Consider the following 17133-nt stretch of genomic DNA (forward strand, 5'->3'; position numbering starts at 1 on the left):
ACAGCTCTGGATGCTCCCGGACACCAGGCAGGAGCTGGCTTTTTACATTAAAAACAAAACAAAGCAAGGGCCTTAAGCTAGATGAATACCAGAGGGAAATTTAAAAAAATAATAATCAGGAATTTCCAGAATGAAGTTGTGCTTGTATCTTGATTTGGTCCGTGTGTGCACACATGATGACACTCATTAAATTAATAATCACGATAATGCACATAAAATGTTTGTTGCTTATTTTTCTTCACTTCAGCACATATATTCTGCATTATTTATTGTATAAACCATACATGCTCTGCTTTCAATATAGAATTTTGTGCATCTCTTCTTACCAGCTTCTGCCTCATTTTCTGCCCGTGGTTAATAAACTTTTGAGCTTTCTGGATAGCACCTAGAAGGCCAGATGATCATATTCTGATCTTCTGGATAAGAAGCTGAGCCACAGAGGGTAAACCCAGCATTTCTCAGTGCAACTATTAAATCTCATATCCAGGATAAGAAATCAGTCCTACAAACTTTGGTGCTCTAGAGCACGCACCCTGTGTTCAAAGCCCGAGCTGGTTTTGGTTCCTGCAAGGGCTCGGTCCCTTTGCAGGATACATCCCGGATTTGGGATCTGGAAGGAACAGGAATGTTTATCCCTCCGTGATGCTGAACAGACAGGGTGCAATCTGTTTCTCCAGAGAAGCCCTCAGTGGTCTTGGGTAGCCGCTTCCAGCTTTTGTTGACGCCCATAGCCTGGCCTGTGTGTTCGGGTCCTTCTGCAGCCAGTGAATTATAGGGCACATTCCCGACACAAAGGCTGCTCTCCTTACCTGCTTTACAGCTCTCTCCGGACCAGGGGCATGCCAGACGGAGGAATCCGAGTGCGGTGCCAGCCCTGTGCTACACCACGGTCACAGCACCGAGGGGCACTGTTGCCTTTGCTTAAAGCACCAGCCCTGGAAACGACGGCTCGCTGTGTAAAGGATCTCTGGCTCCAGCCCTGGCCCTACTCAAACAAGCTGCCCTGATCCATCAGACTGCACTGCCCCGATTTCCAGCCATATGTCACAATTAGAGAAGTAAAGCCTGGTACCTGGGCTTTTTGCTGAGATTACCTCTTACTAACAGCTGCTAAATTGCTTCCAAGAGTTACCTGCTGGGGACTAACAGAGACCGAGCCACTTCGCGTTCAGTGGGCATGATTCAACTGATCTGAATAAAGGAAGAGGTAACAAACAACATCTCATTTCCAGGCTCTCATACATTCATTTCTCAGAGACACCAAACCTTGAATTTAAAAAAAAACCAACAACCTGTTTTATCCACATATTTTCAAACTCCTTCCATGAATGCTGCAGACAACTTCAGGAATGAGATCCTGATCTTGGTTGCTGTGATTGTAAAGTGAAAAAACCACCAGTAGCTTCAACAGATTTTTATCAGATTAGTTCCATTTGTGCTGAACTACCACAAAACTGGGAAGGTCCTGGTCACTGCACCAGAAACAAGATTACAGAAGGCTTTTCCATTTACTGGCATTTCTGCCAGTTTGTACTTCTGGTATGAATATTCTTTTAAAATAGCTCTCTGAAGGCAATTAAGGAAAACAAAAAAATAAGGAGAATAAAGAGACTGTCATTAGTAATCCAAGAAGGGTTTCATTTCTGAGAAAGGATTAACAATGAAGACAAAGAGCAGAATGAGAAGGCAATTGCTGTTGTCATTATCAGCAATTTCTTCAAATTAAGTTGGCAAGTCTTGTATTCAGTGTGCAATATTCATTGTGAATTGGCATTTGAATAGATTTATAAGATTTAAAAGTAAGTCTTTAGAGCAAAGCAGCAGCAGTATGGTCTTGGATTATGACCTTGGGTAAATTCCATCAGGACTTCAGTGCAGCTATAGCTATATAGCTATATGTAATATATGACTTGATCCTGGGGAGATCCTGTATCTTTTCACTGTTCTCCTGATCCCTCAGGGAAAAGTTAAGCACACAAAATTTTTTGCAGACCAGCCAAAACTTTGCTTTCTGTTTTGCAGATCTATGTAGAAAGAACATAGCAAACCTCTGCAAAATTAAATGAGCAGCCCGGTTTAGAGTGAAGGAAACATTAATAATAATATTAGAGTGAAAGAAATTGAGCTGGGAATTTCCTTCTTTGCAACAGTGCAGAGCTTCACCACATAACGGTGAGTTGTGATAAGGATGGCTGAAGGACCTGAGCTAATTTATATCATAATGGGATTTGCTTGGTGGGGAGCCCACTCCCATGAGAGGAAGGAAATGTCACCGAACATGTGGGATTTCTAAACAAAAAATAGTAGCCAATGGACTCTGGTGCAATATTAACCTCATTACCGTCAGCTCATATCATCAAGCAAGTATCATCAAGGAGATGGGAAATGTCAGGGTATGGCCTGCACCCATCCTTCATGATCGAAGATACTGCCCCAAAACAATGAGCTGGTGGCTCCTCAAATCTGCCTTTCCCTGGCTTTGCCAAGAATGCATTGGAATACCTTGATTTCACCTAATGCAGAATGAGAAAACTGCATAAAGCATCCCAGGCTGTGGGATTAGTTTAAATCATGTCATCAAGGGACCTGATGTCTTTGTCCCTGTCCTTTAATGTCTTCCAGCTTTGCTTAGCCAAGGCCACCGCGTTCACAAAACAAAACGAGACCTTGCTATTGTCATGCAGCCTCACACTTGCTCCTTGCAGTGCTTCTCTTGGCATTTCCCACCATTCTTTCTTGTCCTGCATCTCTGCTGCTCCTGCCTCTTTTTTCCCCTCTGCTTTCCCTGCTTTCTCTCCTGCTTTTGTCTGCTGCTCCCCACTGTGCCTGTGTTAATCCTTTTGTGGTGTCCCTCCTGTTGGTGCGAGCACCGCTCCTCCTTCAGCCTCCTGTGCTCTTCCTGCCGCCTCTGGCTGTGCATGCAGCCCCTTCCCCTCTCCTATCTGCCGCTCTGCCATGCACAGCTGCTGCTCTTCTCCCCCCTCCACCGCTCCCGCTGCCGCTGCTGCTGCTCCAAAAACAGTTCTGACCAGCCCCGCTTCCAAACAATGAGGCTTTGACCTCTTTCCCCTGGGAGAAGATTTCACAGCCAAACACGTCTCACTGGCAGGAGCTTTTCCTGATATTCAGCCTGTTTCCTTCTCCCATTGCTCCTACTTAAATCTCTTTATATTGAACTCACAGCTCATGCCCCAGGCTAGGTGTTTTACCCCTCCCGTTCTGCCTGTTGCAAAGAAGGGCTGGATACAGAGAGTGTGGCCAAAAGGAGCAGGGACACCCTCCTGATAGGCAGCGCTGTCTGTCCAAGTAAGCAAGCTCCTGTTGTACCCAGAAGGAGCAGAACAAACACTCTTACCACATGAAAAATAGGCCTTACAAAAATTCACCAAGGGCCAAAGCTTGATCGGTTTTTATTCATCTGAAGGAAAGACACTCGTACGGACAGCTGTGTCAACAGCCTGTGAGCCAGGGCTGAGTGAATCTGAGCTCCTGAAGGGGAGCAGGGATCTGAAATAGGTGAATAAGGCCCAAGCAGAGTACCTTTGGATGTGGAGGGAGAAGTTTGAACCCGGGAGGCAGAGGAGAAAAACACTGAGTGCAAAAGCAGGAGACACCGAGTTTAATTAGTGAAAGAAAAAAAAAAAGGGGGGGTGGGGGTGGGGGGAAGAAATAGAACAGACCGTATGGAAGGGAGAGGGGTGGGAGGGGGGTTCAAGCAGCTGGATGTGGGCTGAGGTGCACTAGGTGACCTGCAGTGGGATGACAAAGGTTGAGTGGGGCTAAAGGTGAACGCATCCCACACACACAGTGAGGTCAACAAATTGTGGAATGACTGAACACAACTGTGAAGAGACTTGTGGTTTAAGGGTGAAGACTGTCTTTTAACAAAGGATCAGAAAAGTGCTCAGTCAAAGAGGAGATTAAGACTGATACTAAAGCTCCACTTAGAAACTTAAGAGTTTCTATGGCAGCCAACTGATGTCTGTAAAACAGTCTCCATGGCTGGTGTGAAACAGAGGTGGTCATCTACCCACACAGCCACTGAGACTCCTCCTTGCCAGGCTCAACACACATGCCAGGGATAGAGAATGCAGTTTTACTGTGTAGAGCGTGCCAATTGAACTACTGAAGAAAGGTGGAGATTTTCTGTTCCTTCCTTCCCTCTCAGCTGCGCCTTCTGGACACTTACTGTTCACACCTTTCATCAATGGATCTCACTCACTAAACTATCACAAACATATTCGTTTCTTTTTTGTGATCAGTTTTCTGCTGGCTTAGTGAATTGGTGCATAGCAAGGGTTCAGAGAGAATGATTTTTAAAGAACAAACCACAGCTGCTTGGGAACAGGATAATGGAGATGGAGGGAAGATGGAGCATTATTTTTCCTCATCAGAGGCAAGACTGGAACCTAGCTGAGTGTACCCAGCGCTATAACCTGAGTGAGCATCTTCCTTTTCTCAGGTGTTTTAAAATGTGCCAACCGATGTGTTCCCATTAGCACGTTGCAAGGGCTGCTCATTTTCCTAGTCTAGACAGGCCTTTCAAGCAGACGTGCAGATCTGCCCTCAGGCGTTTCGTCAGGGCAATCCTCAAAAGCACCTTTCAGAGGCTCAACAGACAACTTCCAATGGCAATTTGGAATCTTATTCTTCCTGGTTAAAATAGCTTATTTTGGCCACTCCAAAAGCTAAATTATTAATACCAGATGAATTAATAGCAGTGAAAACTGCTCATTAGAAATTATAATGGCACTGAACACCATAACAGATCCCCTATAGTGTAAATCAACCTCGTCCCATTTATTTAATGAAGCTACAACTGCTTACAGCAGCCAAGGACATGCCCTAACATTTTCATGCTTTTGCATGTACCTAACATACCATTGCAAACTTCTCCTTCAATTTTTCTGCCATTCTTATAATTTTTCCCTTAGAGAGCTTCTTTAGACATAGCAAAGACTGCTTGGTAATTTTTATGTCTAGCCTTCTATTTCCCTTGCTACTCTCCCCCACAGTAATTTGTGTGAGGAAAAGGTAAATCAGAGCCACATGTTCCTTTTAAAAGCCCGAGATAAAGGACAGCAGCAATATTGTTTGCTGTGAATTCATTGGGATTAGGCAAAATGCTGTTAACTACGGAGAAGATCACAGTATCAGCACCTTCCTCTGTTTTGCATGTTATTTCTTGGGGCAAGCTCAATTTCTCCTCTCCATGTAAGAGGCAGCTGAGGGTGGTACATCATGTCCTGGACTTCCTAGGCAGTGGGCCCATCGCCCTCCAACAAGCTGGCACAATTACACATGCCATATTCAGCCAACCAAACAAGTTGTGCCTAGCCAAGGCACTAGGTGAAGGTGTGAAGTACATACAAATATTTTAAAATTCTTGGTTACTCCCATAACAAAAAGAGCTAGCCAAAATCAGAGTTTAGTTTATTAATTTAAAAAAAAAAAAAAAAAAAAAAAAAAAAAAAGAGGGGGATTACATTGTGATTTTTTTCCAAGTAAACTGTAACAGTCATATAAATATGAAAACGTGACCTTTTTCTTTTGAAATGCCACCATTGTAGTGTGTGTGTATGTTCTAATCTACTTTGTCTCTTGTAGCGGAGAGGGAGACGTGTATCACTTGCATGACTGGTTACATCGCAACAAGGGAGATACAGTCCAGTCAGTTTCTGCAGCTCTAGAACAAAGATGGGCATAATTACTGGATCAAAGGAAAAACTCCTTTATTAATAACACATCTAGGGTCTGACAGTCTGCCAGGCCACAGCACAAAGAATCATGATCTATTCCAATGAAGTCAAGAACATCACTGTGGAATTACACTTACAGGAGTGCAGACTAAAAGCCTTATTCTGTTTTATCTGTTCCCATTTACTCAAATTAGCACTTCCCTGAGGACTGATTAATCCACCTATCTCCAGTTGAAGAGTGCAAAGCTGACTATTTGAACACAAATTTAATGCTTCCCACCAGATATTTTTAGGAACTGTTCATTTCATGCCACGCTTCCTTAATTCTGCATCTATGTTGGAGTTACATATGTGCATAAAAGGTGTGTGTGTGTCCTGTGTTGACACGCATGCTGGAAATAAATTAAATCTACAGATTTTTTTAGCATTTCAGGTAATGCTCTTGCACTAAAGCTACTGGCCAATGCTTGTTTGTAACACAGTTGCTTAAAATCAGTGTTTTTCAGAGTGTTTCAATAACTAGTTATCAATAACATTTAATGAACAGTCAGCAGTCCTGGACTAGTCAACTGTACAACCTGTGGCTTGTCTTCAAAGTCTTCAGTCTTCAAAGATGACTCTTCTGCCACATTAGGAGTGTTGGAGGGCATTATTGGTACAGGTACTGGAATAATTTTGCCCAAATCAGTGCTGTTATATTAATCTCAAAGAATCAGGGGATGTTTTCTCTCACTTCATTTTGAGCTCTGAGATGTGCAGTGCTTTCCTGAAGCTTCTAGCATTGAATCTCAGCAAATGATACCTGGATGTGTTTGCTTTGAAGACAGAAGAAATTCTTACACACAGTGGGACCTCTTAATACTTCTCTAGGGCACTTCCATCACCTACCATAACTTTGCTCAGAGCCACGGTTTGCTGTAGGCCTTGTCTGATGGAAGGTGCTGTACCTGAGGTATGTAAACATGAAACTTACCAACACAAATATCCCCCTTCCAGCTGAAAACTAACCACAACTGCAGTGCAAAACCCCTGCCAATACTCCATCCAGCTTGCTGGTGTGAATGAGGATAGGGACACATCAATTCACAGCACAAACTGCTGGGCTGGGAACAGAAGGGTGCCAGCAGCAGCTGTACAGTGCTTACCTGTCCAGCAGTCACCCAGCACAACCCAACACAGATGTGAGGTGGCTGCCTTTCCTCCTCCTCCCAGGACCAGTCTCAGGTTACTCCATGCTGGCTGTGGGCAGGAGTATGTCTCTGCACTGCAAGTTTCATACGCTTTGATGATTTAATGTGTCTGTACCCTGAGGACAGGACTAGCTATTCCTGGTTTTCAGTCACAACCTCTGATCTTATTGAAACTTGGTTGCCTCTCCTTTGCTCATTTCCTTTCCACCTTGCTGGCTTAATCCAGGCTTTGGTCAGGTGAGATGGCTCTGGGAAGCTTTCCCACTGTGAGATAGCTACTCCATTACCTCTGTTACTGTACATTTGTTTAATTAATTGCTCATTTTGTTCCTGAGCTGTTGTGCTGGCCCAGTGCACTTACGGTATGCATGAGTGCCTAAAAGGTGACGAGGCTCCTAGGGATGACTCTGTCCCTTTCATTTATTTATGGAAGTTGAGCACATGATCCCTTATAAATTGCAGGCACCACTTGCTCAGCCTGACTGCAGATACAGTGCCACAGGCTTCAGCCCCACTCAGTTGGCACTGACAGCAAGCAAAGAAGGCAGCAAGGACCATGCTGCACAGAGCAGGACTGATCAGCCCAGATCAGGGAAGCAATTAAACTCTATGTGGCATTTGAACTGTGGACCTGGAGGTGCACAAAATAGCCCTTGGCCACTCTAAGATCTCTTTTTTAAGTGCTGTGACTGCTTAACAGAGGTAATTGTAAGAGCATAAATCAAGGGTTCTGTTATTCCTCAAGAGGCCAACATTTATCACAGCAGACTTTAAAATTAATTTGAAGTATAGAAATTATGAGAATTTACATAGCAAATGACTTATTGTCAACCAGCAATGTGGCAGAAGCTTCAGTAACAGCAGCTGAGAGGAGCAGCCTCATCAATATACAGGCTTATATTTAAGCACTGAACTAAGGCAGAAGTTGACAGATGTTCCTTCTGGTTGGAGTGCTGGTTAAACAGCCCAAACCAATGGTTCTTATCCCTGAGCTGCTCTTTCAGATGTGCCGTGGCCACTCAGGGTCACCATCCATCCTCACAAACAGCTACAATGAAGAAGGAGGAGGGGGTGGCACATGGTGGGAAGGAGAGGGCTTGTCTTGGGGTGACTTGATCCAGCAGTGCTTCTAAAAGCCATCCTTGTCAGACTGGGCTCCAGCAGCCTGAAGCCCTGGGATCTTTGCTTCTTTTCTGCCTAGAGACAGCTTTGAAAAGTTGCTCAGGTGTCAAACTGGGTGTTGCCAGGCACACTTCATTCACCTTCCCAATCTCTGGTGTGTGAGCAGGGAGTGTGTACAGTGGGATATTGTAGGATATGCTGCACCTGTGTAAAACATAGTCAATAAACATTTCACTAATGTATACTTGGAGGATGGGATGAGGGAAGGTGACAAGCAGTTGTCCTCCATAGCAGATCCATGTGTCAACGGAGTCCACTGAGGCATAAAACTTTCCTTGCCAGGTTACCTCAAGTCCAGTGCAGAGAATTTATTGTCCTGGATCCAGGCCCAAGGAGTGCAGCTCCGGCTCTGCTGCTATTTGAGTAGTCTGGGACCAGCAATTTACCTGTAGTTCACTTTTCACCATCTGTTAAACATCTTAAGACAATTGTGCTGAATGTCAAACATGTTGGGTTCTGTATCAGCTGGGTTATAATTAATGAGTGGCTATGATGTGGCTGTTGGAAGACTTCCACAGAAAGTGGAACTTCTTTTATCCACAACTCCACTCCCCCTATTCATTTTGTGCACTTTCCCTGTGGGTACATGTAGCTGAATCACTGAGTGCTGATCTGGATTTCCTTGTTCATAAGCACTGCTTTTTTCTAGTACAAAAAGGAGATGCAAGTTGTTGACTTCATGTAATTTCTCTGAGGTGCTCAGACACCGAGTTGCTGTGCACACTCTTGATAGATGAGATTAGATAAAGGAATGAGATCAAATAGCAGTTTTCTGTTACTACCTTCCAGACAGCTGAGATGCAGCTAATATGATGGGCATCCTGGGAACACCTAAGAAAGATAGGTCATTTGGAATCAACTAAATAGTTTTCTCCTCCTAGAGCTGCAACTATGCAGCCACTATCCCCCATCCCATTCAACTCTTCCCTCTTCCTGAGATGCAGCAGTCTGGCTCTATCAGTATAATATTTCTGGCTCTTTTTTCCTTCTCGCAGTGACTGTTGAAAAACTGGATTTAAAGAGAAGTATGTAGCAAAAAAGCAAATTTTTATTTCTGAAACTTTAAAAATACATTAGCAAAAATGCTATCCTTTTTTAAAATTAGCAAGGATGATTATTATAATTGCAAGATATTTGACTGGAGAACTAGAAAATTTGCAAAGTATACTTCTGCTATACTTCTGCATTGAACTTGACAATGTTTTGTGAACTAATCCTATGCCTTGGAAAGGCTTGGATGTATATTTTGTTCAAATTAATGGATTCCACAGAGCACAAGTTGTCAGTAGCCTGTTAGCAATAAGTAAGTTCGGAAGAGTACTGCTCTATTGGGATTTAAATCTTTATCTCATCAGTAATACTTGGCATCTAATTTTGATCAATGGTTAGAAAACCATTACTTCCAGGAAAACCTTCACAAAAGCTGTCACTGAAATTACTTTTTTTCTGAAATGCTTGGAAGCATTTTTGGGACAGATGTGAGGAAAAGATGGAGAATCTAGTGCTCCTGCATGAATACAAAATATTAGAGAAGCATTTCAAACAATTTCATCCAGAGACATCCCAGGTCATCTTCCTCCTCTTTCCTGTTCCCCCTGTGTTCCCCTTGTTCCCCAGTAAAACCCGTGACGCTGTCTCCCATGGCATTCTCCTGGATGCACTGGAGCCCATGGGTTGGAGAGGTGGGTTGAGAGCTGGCTGGATGGCCAGGCCCAGAGTGATAGTTAATGGTGCTACATCCAGCTGGTGTCTGGTAAACAGTGGTGATACCAGGGCTCAGTACCAGCCCTGTTTAGTACCTTTATCAACCACCTGAAGGAGGAGACTGAGCATCCCTTCAGTCATTTTGCAGGTGGCACCAAGTTGGGCAGTAGTGTTGATCAGTTGAAGGGTCACAGGGCCCTGCAGAGGGATCTGGACAGGCTGGATCACTGGGCTGAGACCAATGGTATGAGGTTCAACAGAGCCAAGTGCCAGGTCCTGCACTTGGGTCACAGCAACCCCAGGCGGTGCCACAGGCTGGGGGAAGAGTGCCTGGAAAGCTGCCCAGCAGAAGAGCAGCCAGCTGTGCTGGTTGATCCTCTTTGCAGAAGTGGTTGATTACAAAGGCTCCTGCTGCTTTCCTGAAGAAGGACACCCTGTGTGCCACAAACTTCTCTTGGAGTTCCTTCTTGACTGGAGTCTCTCTGATTTGCAGTTTAGCACATAATAGATGTCATGCCAGCAGCAGAGCAAAGAAACATTCCCCTGCTGAGCAAACACAGCACCAATGTCATTAGCCATTTGAAGAAATTGCCAGTCAGGGTAGCCGTACAACTCTAGACTGTGACACTTCTGAGGCTGTATTGTTGTCTCTGCCATTCAGAGCTGCAGTGCCAAAGGATAAAAATATCTCTAATATCATGTCATCCAGCCCTTTTCAGGGATGCTCAACACTGAACTGAGCAAGAGGAGATTTCTAGAGTCTCTCATCTTCTGTGGTATCACTGCTTCAGAAATCCTAGAGTCCTTTCCTCTGGAGGAAGTGTCTGGCTATCCTTAGCATCACTGAATGATCCCTTTGTGAACTTGTGTCCAGGCCTTGGACCAGTGCCTGGTTTTCAAATCCCATATACTTTCTGCTACAAGGGGTGTCCCTTTCTACCCTGGAATCTCTGTTCCACCACAGGCTGAGACTACAGAGGTTTTGGCCAGAAACTTCTCCATTACCTCTCCAGTAAGAGTCAGTTCTTCCAATGAGACCTGGTCCCCAGAAGTTCCCGATGTGGCGGTGTGCATTCCATATTCCACTTCAATTATTCACACGGGACTGCTCTGTCCTACTTGCTACTCAGACAGCCTCTCTCTCTCTCACTTTTCTTTTAAATAAGACATGCTCTCCTTTAACCACAGAGAAAGGTCTCACTCAGGAGATTACATATATTTACTCCAAGTGGGGTTCTTGATCCTACCCTTTTAAAAAGGAATTCTCCTGTATCAGCTGCAACCCCAAAGACAGTTTTAATGGAGCACACTAGGAGACATTTTCACTATTTGAATTGATTTGTCAATTAAACAAGAGCAAACCTAGAGGTCTCTGTCCCTCAGACTTTGGGGACCTTGGGGCTTGCACTTGAGCTTTGAGGCATTCATGTTCTGTATGTTTACTATACAGTGTTTTCTGTTTTAGGAACACGAGGCCCCTGTCCTTGTAAAGCTGCTTTTTGTGCTGAAGGATTTGCTGTCCTTGACCCTGAGAATCCAAACCAAGCTGTTCCAAGTCTGGTCATCAGGGAACTGCTGGTTCCTTGTGACCTGTCAGAAGCACTTTGCTCTTGTGCTCACACACCTCAGAGAAGATCAATGATTGGCATCACTGCACAGGAACCCTGAGAACAGCAGCCAGCCCTGTGCAGCACAGCTGGGCTTACTAAATGTCCAAATGGTCAGACAGAGTCTTCCTGGACTACAAAAAATTATGTGATAGACTTATTAGAGATGACATTTAGAAAGGATCTTCCATTGTAGTCCCAGAAAGTCTCAGATTTCACCTATAAAAGTGGTGCTCTGACTGGCAGCTCAAGGGCCACACTTTGCCCACAGAAAATTCCTTTGCTTTGCTGGAAATGGGGAACATCTGCTTGTACTGCCCGTATGGCCCAGCAGCTGAATGACCCCTATGGTGCCTGTACATAATCAATTATTAAGAGTCAGGGCCTGCCACTCTTGTAACCACATGACCAGCAAGACAGGTTGTGGGGAGAGGGCTGAACAGGGATTTAGCCAGGATCACCTGGAAATGCTCTATTGTCCCACCCATGGCTAGCATGTGTGGGGGAGCACACAGTTTGTTTTGCACTAGACTTCTGGGTCAGACAGGGTCAGAAAGACAGTAGATCATACAGCTTTTAACTGCCTTCAAGTCCTACAGAACTTTGTAGGAGATAGAAGAGCAGACTGGCATCAGCTGTAATAGTGCTGATAGCACTGGCTGGCTTTTTTTTTCTGTGTAGTAAGGGATTGTTTGCACTGTCTAAGAGCAGCTACTGTACATAAGCTGAAAAAAAAAGGTGCATTTTAATACACCAAGCCCAGACACAGTAAGTCCTGGTTTTGCCAAACATCTTCACAGCTGCTTTATAGGAACTCGCTTTTGAGTTCCTGAGCCCCAATTAGATAGCCAACGCCCCAGAGCAGCTGATAGCTGGAATGAGATTTACAGCAGCAGGGTGCTGAGCAGGGGAATACCGGAGGAAAGCAGGAAGGCTGGGGCGAGTGTGGAGCCTTATTGTTCCCTAAAACATAAGTATTTGAGTGGCCTTGAGTTGGGTACCTGCTGCTTACAATGGGTATTTATGGCCACTGAGTTATTTCCTAAGAGTAGTCATCCCTTTGGACACAAGTAACTGGCTCATCAGGCACGTACTTGACATTATAACCAACCTAATCACTGGAGCAAAGCACAAGATAGAGCAGCTGTAACCCCTTTCATTCAAAAGCAAGGCTGGAGGATGAGAGAGCCACATGCCTGGTGTGTCATTGCCGGCGGATAGCTACACACCAGGGAAACATCAAGAAATAAAGAGGCATCCTTGAATCCTGGTCCTTCACATCTTCACAGCTCCTGCAAACTCTGTTATGTTAAGCGTGGTGTAGCAAGCGCCTGGCAGTGACTCAGAGTGCGTGAAAGCCATCGTGCCTAGTAGGCTGTGTGAAGTCCTTATTCACATCCCTTCCAGGACACCTGTAAGTCAGTCACACTGTGAACAAAGGCACACGTAAGAAAAATGAAACTCTTGGAACAACTTTTCCTAAATTTCCATCTCCTCAAAGTCTGTGTGTACAGTCAGCCTTGCTAGGTTATACATGAGTAGCACAGACTCATTTGTAACACTCTGTACTCTTTGTAACCCTTTGTACTGCACACCTGCCTGACCACACAACCACACAACCTCCTTGCACCTCCGCTCTGGCCATCTCTGGCTGTTCCAGTTGAATCACAGCACCAGCTTTGCTAACTGTATGTTTTCACTGTGGTTGCGTGAGGGAGTATCTGTTCTAGCAATGCCAAATACCTGGCAGCCAAAAACCAAGCCACAAAAAGGGCAAGAGTTTGCTTTAAAACTACGTTTTTAAGAAGTAATAACTGTGTAGTAGGATTCATTCTACCTGACTTCTTGCATTTCAGTATTGAGACTTCCTTCCAAGCTTTTCTCCTCCATCAACGTGGTTAGAAATAATATTTTGGTCCATGCTCTGGGTGTGCCAGAAACCACTAGATATCTAGAGGCTCACAATGGATTGTTTGAATTGTCAGTGTTGTTCAGCTGTTCATAAGACTATCTGGCATTTGAACCCAGGGCATGAAAAAATCTGAGGTGGGTAGAAAATGCTGTCAGACAGGAATGGTAGCTGACTTTGCTAAGGTGTAAAGTGCAGTGAAGGATGAGTGGTGCCAGCTGCCTGCATGGTCCCTTGCCTGCCACGGATTTCCTGTGTGGCCTTGGGCAAGTCACATGGCTTCCTTGGGCTTCAGTTCCCTATCCTTGCAAAAGGTAGAGCATCTGCTCACTGCAGGGGTGCTGGGGAGACACCTATTACAAGGGAGATGTGACAAGGCAGTTCGGTTCCAGTTTATTCTACAGGGTCAAAGTAATAGAGAGCCTCCAAAGTATTGGTTAGCCTCCATTCAGAAATGGAAACTGTTTATCACGTTAAAACTGTTCCAGGAAACCAAGATAAGATACTTCCCTTCCTCCCTCTCTACCCCCACTCCCCCTCAAAAAAAAAAAAAAAAGTGCTACAACTTGATACTGCTAAAACACCTTATAAAATATCACTTGTCTTTTTCATCAGCCTTCCCTTCAGGTCTTTGCACTTCAAGGGAAACAGCTCCACAGTTCTGCAGCGCTGCCTTGATTCAGGTGAGATGTGTTAGTGATGCCTTCAAACAGTGTGCCTGGTCTCCTTGCAGAAAAGAGAGGCCAGGCTCTGCCGGTGAGACTGCCTGACAAACCCCAGCTCAGGAAGTCAGTGTCAGAACAGAGCCAGGGACCCTGTGCCTCGTACCACCCCTCTGGCTCGGGCTGCCTCGGAGCTCACCTTACCTCCTGGCAGCTTCTTTCACTTCTCCCCCTGGATCTGTAACGAAGCTGAGTAACAAACACTATAAAGATGGAGCTAAAGGAGAACAAGACCATGTTTTGTAACCAGCCCTCCAAAACTTTTGTGGGTTAACAACACGGTTCCACTTTTGACTCATCTCTAGAAATGAGCCTCCTTTCTTTCTGCCAGAAAAGGTGACCTGCCAGCCAGTCTGACGCAAGGTAATTTGTCCTGTTTATCTGATGACTTCGATAAGGCATAGAGATTACTGCTCTTCCTTCATCCTAAAGTACCAAGTTGTTTATATGCTGTAATCCCCGGCGACTTTTTTTTTTTTTACAGTGAGAGCTTGAATGTGACAATAATTTGAAGAAAAATCTTGGTTGTAAACCTAAAAAAGCACTTTCAGTATGTTCTTGGTGTATTTTCTTCCAGCTTGCACATTATCCCTAGTCCTGGCCCCTCTCAGCAGTCACGAGATAAGCTTCGAAGAAACAAGGTTGTTGATTGACGGCTCATTAGAAGTTGCAAGAGCAACAAAAGGGAGCCTGCAGCAGCCGGAGCTCACCGCCCGCCTGCCTGGGAGGACGCTGGTCAGCGCTGGCCTGAGAGGAACAAAGACCGCGGGAGACACTGGAGGAAAACAACATGAAATTTTCATGGTGTGCGAGAAAGGCCAGGTGTAATGGATCAGGGCCAAAGCCTCCCCTGCCCCCACGGCCCCGCCGCATAGATTGACTTTCTATATTTAGGCACTCACGGAGAGCATAGGTTGTGCCACACGGCACGTACACGCGTGCACAAATCCAGGCTACCCTGACTTCTCCATGCCAGACCGAATTTATCTGTCAGTCCATTCAGAAATGAAAGGCTCCAAGTACATACAGTGTTAATATCTGTACATATTAGATGTCAGGACTCCAGCCTTAGATAAGGTCACACACTGAGCCAAACTCACCCCTGCAGTGTAAGCCGGACAAGGCTCACGAGGAATGATTTTGGCTTAATGTGACTGCCTGGAGTTGTGTTTGTTTTTACAAATCTTGTTTACCCTTGGTGTAAGCGTTTCCTCATGGTTAGGAGACTTCTACCAGGCACATGCCAATCCACCTTCAACCCACAAACTGGGGTGTCTGTTTCTCTAGTTTCCCACAGGGGTTCTTCAAGCCCCCTGACTCAAGTGCTGAAGGGCACTTGCTCATCAGACATGCTGGCTGGTGACAGCCTTCCCTCAATCCTCTAAGAGCTACACAGTAGAGACATATTCATAACAAATTGATGCAAAGAAAATTACCCTTTGCCCTTTGTATACAGTGTCATCTGACAATAGTTACAAGTGAGTTTTAGTTAAAATTTTTCAGTGGAATTTTTTGCTCAAATTCCCTCTTTTCCATGTTGAAGAGAATTCTGTTTGAGGTGTAGGTATCAATGGTAGGTAATCAAGGTGTGCCTGAGGTCAAAAATCATATTTTAATTCTAGTAGGTCACTTAGACTTCTTCAGTAAGTGCTCTAAAAAGAAAAGTTATCTGTCCTATCTAATAGTTATCTAACTTCCAGATATGTGCTTTCATGAATAGTCAAATACAGGGCTTTAAATTTACCTCTTGTAAGCTTTTAAACAAGCACAAATTCACTATGCAATTGGACCAAAATGCCTGGATCGTGCTTTTTTTTTTGCATGTTAATAAATTAAATACATGCAGAAATGTTTGTAGGATACTCCTAATTGTGGAACACCCTGGAAAAACACTAGACTCAAAGAGAAAATTAGATTGTAGAGGCGGTGTGCAACAAGGTGCTGCTATATTATTTAACTTTAGAAACTTGCATGCTGCTGGAATTTAGGTAACACTTCTGGTTGTATTAAGACTTTACAGCCTGAGGAAAGCCAGTATTTTGTGAAATGGATAAAATGACACCAAGGATGCCATGGAATTTACTGATAAAACCTAAATATATTATCTCTGTTCTTCAGTGAGCATATCTTAATATCAGATTCCCTAAACTTAGTAGTGTTACATGGGATAAACACAGATATAATCTGAAGCTTGACTTTAAATTAAGAAAATTACCTTTCCTGTAAGACACAATAACAATTTTTATATCTTTAATACGCTTTCTGTTCAATTCTTGAAAAGTTATGAGGGTAATGTTTAAAACTGAATCTTTATTTTAGCAATGGAAAGTTTGAGTCCTGAGCCAGGCAAGGTGATTTGCCTAAGATTGCCTATGGATTCATTTTGAGCCATCTTTCATTCCTTTGTTCTGCCTTCTGCTCATGCCAGGTCTAATTTTGCTTTCATTTAAGAATGAATTTACTTGTAGTTGGCTCTTTGGAAAAACTTCCAAAGTGTTATCTGCTGTAAACCACAATAAATTACTAAGGATTGAAGCTCACATACAGAAATCTGCTGATTACAGTAGAAGTTTGGGGATGGGGAAAGGGAGCTCTGAGAGAATCACCTAGCACACAGCCGCAGCAGAAAGCCCGTACAAAATTGCTATCGCAGCACAAAAAGGCAGGAGATGTAACCTTTCTCCTATATTGTAACCCAGCCCTTCCCGGAGCGGCCGCAGTGAATGGAAAGGAAATATTGAGGGGGGCTGCGCATTCTTCGGGCGCGGGGCTCGCTCGGGCCCTGCGCCGCACAAAGGCGAGCGCGGCTCTGGGGGACCCCGCGCGGGACCTGCCACATCCCCCCATTGTGATGGCCCTTCCAAAACAGCCCCAAACACAATGGTGTGACTCAGCAGTTCGGAGCTGCAGGCCACACAGCCGGCTCTGTAAAGGTGGTGCTGCTTGTGAGGGAAGGAGGGAAGATCCCAGCGCTGCTTCTGGAGCTCACTCGGGGCCAGCCTCGGGCGGAGGAGTCTCCTGCCAGGACAGCCACAGACCCATCAGCCGTGGGAGATGCTGAAAGAGCAGGCGGTCAGGGAAAACGCGCAGAGAAATGACACGATTGTCAAACCTGCCCCG

General features: G+C 44.7%; 1 long non-coding RNA gene across 1 annotated transcript in view; it reads left to right on the plus strand.

Moving 5' to 3' along the window:
• LOC131585068 (uncharacterized) overlaps positions 1-16171 on the plus strand; it is a 53443-nt gene extending 37272 nt beyond the window's left edge. Inside the window, exons 2-3 of the long non-coding RNA XR_009278855.1 lie at positions 13907-13974; positions 14591-16171. This is a non-coding gene — a long non-coding RNA (uncharacterized LOC131585068). The remainder of the gene's footprint in view (positions 1-13906; positions 13975-14590) is intronic.
• Positions 16172-17133: the final 962 nt, after the last annotated feature.

The sequence above is a fragment of the Poecile atricapillus genome, chromosome 1, assembly GCF_030490865.1.
Source record: "Poecile atricapillus isolate bPoeAtr1 chromosome 1, bPoeAtr1.hap1, whole genome shotgun sequence".
NCBI classification, from domain to species: Eukaryota; Metazoa; Chordata; class Aves; order Passeriformes; family Paridae; genus Poecile; species Poecile atricapillus.